Source organism: Pleurodeles waltl, chromosome 3_1 (assembly GCF_031143425.1).
Source record: "Pleurodeles waltl isolate 20211129_DDA chromosome 3_1, aPleWal1.hap1.20221129, whole genome shotgun sequence".
In the NCBI taxonomy this organism is placed as follows: Eukaryota; Metazoa; Chordata; class Amphibia; order Caudata; family Salamandridae; genus Pleurodeles; species Pleurodeles waltl.
Genome location: NC_090440.1, coordinates 158,010,811 through 158,016,114, shown reverse-complemented (window position 1 = coordinate 158,016,114; position 5,304 = coordinate 158,010,811).

Genomic DNA, 5,304 nt, shown 5'->3' with positions numbered 1-5,304 from the left:
CGATCTCGGGCTAAGAGAAACTACCTAGAAAAATAAAATAGATAGGTGTCAGCACGCTGGCTTCAATTAGGGAAACAGAATGTCAAGGGAAATAGCATTAACAGGGAGTTATACCTCTCCTATGGTCAGCATTCAAGGATTCTTCGTCAGCAAATCATGTAGATCATCAGCACGGTCCGTTAGAAGCACCATGAGGGAAGTGCTGACACAAGCTGCACAGAGAACAGCAGGGTCAAGAGACAAGGAAAGAACTACTAAGGCCTATGAAGTCCATCCCTATATTAAAGTACATTAATGTCTCTGATTTGACAGTTCAGTGGCCACGTAAAAGAGGCATCATTCAATCAAAATTCAATAAAATGTCAGGTTGCAACAATCTAGTATTTTCTCAGGTTTGGTCTGAAGTTCTCTCCTCCTTACGTGTGATTCTAACAGTCAATTACATTTTTTCTGTCAGTTGCAACAATACAAATTCTTCCCAGGGTATACAATGGACTCGTCCTCTTCCCATGTGAAAGCACATGTCGATAGAACCAATTTAATTTCTGTTTAGTAATCAGGCTTAAATGTTCCAGAACCAAGGTCATTTAGAAACAAGTCTTGTAAAAATAAACAAAGTAACACTTTACTATTCATAAGAACAACCTAATGAAAAAATTCATGTTAGAAAAAGAATGATTCATCACATTTACATGACTGAAAATACGAGGTCTGAAGGTCTAATTATGCTAACCCAAGAAATATAATGCATTAATATATTTATTAATAAAACACACAATATGCAAACATAAAAAATGTGCATTAATCATATATCATCAGAATAAGTCAAACATATAGGGCCATATGTATGAAGAAATGGCCTTGCAATAGCAAATAGCGATTTTTAAGAAATCGCTATTTCCGAGTCGCAATAGGCCATGTAACATAATTGCGAATCGGAATTAGCGATTTCTTAAAAATCGCTATTTGTGGTTTGCGAGGCCGATTTACCGAATCGCAATTTGCATTTTCACAAATTGCGATTCGGTAATTGAAAATCACAAATTGCGAGAAATTTCGAGAAAGCACACCTGGAGGAGCCTGATACCATCACAAGCGGGAAGTGAGTCATCCCAGGCTGTTTCAGGTGCCACATCCAAACCAGCAGCCAGAGAGAGCAGCCCAGCCACACTGAGCAACACTCTGAAGGAGGCAGCACACCTGAACAAGGATGGACACCTCAGCCCAAGGAAAGAAGAAGGGAGAGAGAAAGAGGAAGCTCAAATTTAGCGAGCAAGAGCTGGCGGTGCTGACAGAGGAGGTGGTCAGGAGCCATGACCGCCATTTTGGTAAAAGCTCACTCCAGGTGCCGGAGAGTGAGAAAAGGAGACTCTGAGCAGATATACAAACCAAAATCTGCGCTATTGGAGTGGCACAGCGCTCGGTCGGCGAAATTAAGAAGAGGTGGTACGACCTGCGGTCCCATGCGAAGGAGAGGGTGGCAAGAAGACTGCAGGAGGCCAGGGGCACAGGGGGCGGTCCACCCACAGAGGCACCATCCACCCCATTAGAGGACCTAGTGGAGTCCACACTCCTCCCTGAAGCAGTGACTGGGGTCACAGATATAGACACCTCCGGCACACCAACTACCAGCCAAGGTAAGTGCAATATTGAATTGTAACCCCATATCTGTATGCACAAAAGCCCCTTAGGAATTAGCAAGTAATGTAAAACATTGTGAGAAGTAGTCCATTCCACATCTTAGTAGCAGCACAACAATGCATTATGGGAGTGGCAGTCCACAACCCAGAGCTGAAAGTAGCACATAAAATGTAAGAGGAAGAGCGACACACAGAAGAACACAACACACACATCACAGTGAAAAGAAGTACCTGTACCTTTATTACCATTGTGTGCCCTTACTTGCAACAAACATAACTGACATGCTGCATATTGTCGTTGCAGGTGGGCCAGGCCTAGCAGCCACAGCATGTGCCAGCGTAGGCGAGACTGACACCCATCCAGCCTCTGACTCAAACAAAAGTGGGTCTCTCACCATTGCGCCTGTCCGACGCAGGCCCAGGGCACTGCCACTGCCAGAGCTCAGTCAGGACTCGGATGAGCAGCAGGAAGGGCCAATTACACCATCCCCAACAGGCAGGCGCACCCAGATTCAGGAGGCCAGTTTTCAGCAGACCACAGCACCCCGCAGGATGGTGACAAATGCCGGTGCACAGCAGAATGAGGCAGGTGAGGGTCCCTCCTTCTTTGGTAGGCTGGAAGCAGCTATGTTGCAGCAGCAGCGCCTACAGAACAAAAGGATAACAGGCTTACAAAAATAAATGCAGCAACATAACGCCGACATGGGTGGCCTGCATCGCCAGCTTGAGTGCCTGAATGCAAATATGGAACTGCTGCATGAGGGACAGGTGGAGGCATCGCAGGACACACAAGAGCTCACTTCTGCTCTGCGGGAACTATGCCAGGACCTGCGCCATGACAGGGTGAGCCACCGCAGACAGGAGAGCAGATTCATGAACATGTTCGGGGGCTTCTGTCGCTCTGTCATCAGGGTGGCTACTTCAACCTCACTGATTGCACGTCGTGCAGTGGCTGCACAGGTAGAGGCAGCACACAGCAGCAGGGATGTGGCTAACGGACTTGTCCAAATCACAAATGTGATTGATAACATCATGGGACAGAGGTCAGCCACACCTAGTGAGCTTGCACTGGGGGACACAGAGGACACTTCCAGCCTCAGCAGTCTAGCTGTACCCGCAATGGACACCAGACGGCGCAGTGCCAGGCACAGCACTGCCACTGAGGAGGGCAATCGAGGTGCCAGTGAGGTAAGTGGGTACCCGAATGGTGTGCGTGGCTGCAAAAAGTAACTATAGCGGCCAGAGGGGTAATGAGTTCATTATGACGTAATAGTGCATTACTCTGAACTTCTATTGTCTCTAGTTTTTTAAATCATTTCTTTTGCTATTAGTTGGACTAACATTACCTGACATTAAGGTAATAAATTTACTTCACTACAGGTACATTTGTCAGTGCATTTGTCTTATTCATACTTACATCTGAAATGGTTGTGTGTGATGTCAGCACGCCTTTGCCTTCCCTCTGTTGCACTGGTCCTGTCTGCTGGCTGTAAGGGTGGTATGCGATCATCATCCTCATCAGATTCAGATTCACATATTTCTACTGGTATCCCCCTGGTGGTAGCTATATTGTGCAAGATTGCACAAGTAGCCACTATTCTACATGTGGTCTCTGGGCTGTACTGTAGTGCCCCTCCACTTTTGTGGAGGCACCGGAAGCGACTCTTCAGCAGTCCAAAGGTGCGCTCCACCACATTGCGGGTCGCCCTGTGTGCTGCATTGTACCTCCGTTCAGCAGGTTTTGCAGGATTGAGGTAGGGCGTCTTCATGTAGGTGCGCACTGCGTAGGCACTGTCTCCTGGAAGGGACAGAGGGTATGATGAGTAACTGAGCCATCTGACATCAGCACGCCATCAATGCACCATTGAATAAAGGGACAATACCTAGTAGATATCCTTCTCCAAACTCCCCAGCTAGCAGTCTTGTGTGAATGCCGCTATGGCGAAATATGTACAAATCATGGGTGCTCCCTGGGTACCTGGCTACGAGATCAGTTATGATATTGGAGGCATTGCAAATCACCTGTATATTCATTGAATGTTGGTATTTATGGTTGCGGTACACATACTCTGTGGGTGATGGGGGACAGATTGCAACATGTGTCCCATCTATGGCACCTAGGACGTGGGGGAACTGTGTTATCTGGTCAAAATACATTTTTGTCCTGTGGGGTTTGGGGGAATCTGATGTACTGGTGTATCCTGCTCAGCATGGCGTTGATAAATGCACTGAAACATCTAGAGAGGGTACTCTGTGATACCCCTCCAGCTGCTGCTATGACCCCTTGATAGCTCCCTGAGGCGAGTAGGTGGAGGGAGCATAATACCTGCACATGGGTGGGTATGCTGTGAGTCCTTAGTGTTCCGCGCTGCAATATGGGTTGTAGCTCAACTATCAGATCAAGTATCATGGCTGAGTTCAACCTATACCTCTCAAATATTTCCTCCTCTGTCAAGTTAAAAAGTGTAATGCACACTCTGAAAATGCGCTCCTGTCTCCTCCTCACTCTCCTCAAACCTGCCAAGATCCTCATCCTCCTCGCCATGACATAGAGTGCAGCCATTGTGGAAAAGAGTCTGAGGCATTCTGGGCCTCTTTATATAGGTTGCACCTGGTTACCACCAGGTTTCACTTAGTGGTATTTTGCATGTGCAAAATGCCATTCTGCGGAAAATCGCAATTTGCGATTTTTTGATGCATCGATTTGCGATTTGGATTTTGCGAATCGCAATTTGCGCCTGGCAATTTCCTACTGGAAATACCGAATCGCAAAATGCGACTCACAAAACCAGGTCGCAATGCAAAAAATCGAAATTTTTGCGATTTCTTATTTTTAGTCTGCGAATGCCTTTCATGCATCGCAGACCACGTTTTTGCATTTGCAAACGGCCGAATTTAGCGATTCGCACCGTTTGCGAGTGCAATTTTTTTTCATACATCTGGCCCTTAATTATGAATTGCAAACTTGCTAAGGCATCACGTTAACTATGACAGAGAAGTGCATTTAACTTTATGCACACGTAACGTTAAACTAATAAATCATACATTAAACATTTTAAAATCAAATTTGTTTTCATACTAGCAGTTATTCTAGAGTCTACAATATACTTTGACATTGTTTAAACCTTGATAGCAAATTGTTAAATCTGGTAGGCACTATGGTGACCACCACCAAATAAAACATGAGCACTTTTAAAATACGTGTCAGTCCAGGCTTTCCAAGGGAAGTTGTTAATCACAAATGAAAATGTTACCTACATGCTGATGCCTGGGTGACTAAAAGCATTACTAAATGTTGGGCCCCAACAGAAACATATGTTGTAAACCTTCCAAGAACCTATGTATAATAGGGGATTTGAAAAGGGATGGCTGGTCAGGCAACTGCAGAAAAGCATATGTAACAGAAAGGTAGCACTTTAAGGTGCCCAGAGCAGAGCCCTGCAAGGCAACTGCTGAAATTGCACGTTCTTGGCACTGACGAACAGATCTAACCCAGGCTATCCCCACTGTTGAAAGAGAATTTACACCACCTCTGGATGGAGATGGCATTCGTGATCCGCTAGGCATTTTTGGCTGAGTTCATCCACCCTGGTGTTCAGAGCGCCCACTAGGTGTTAAACCACCAGGGATATGCCCTGATGTTTAAGCAATGTTCAGAGATACA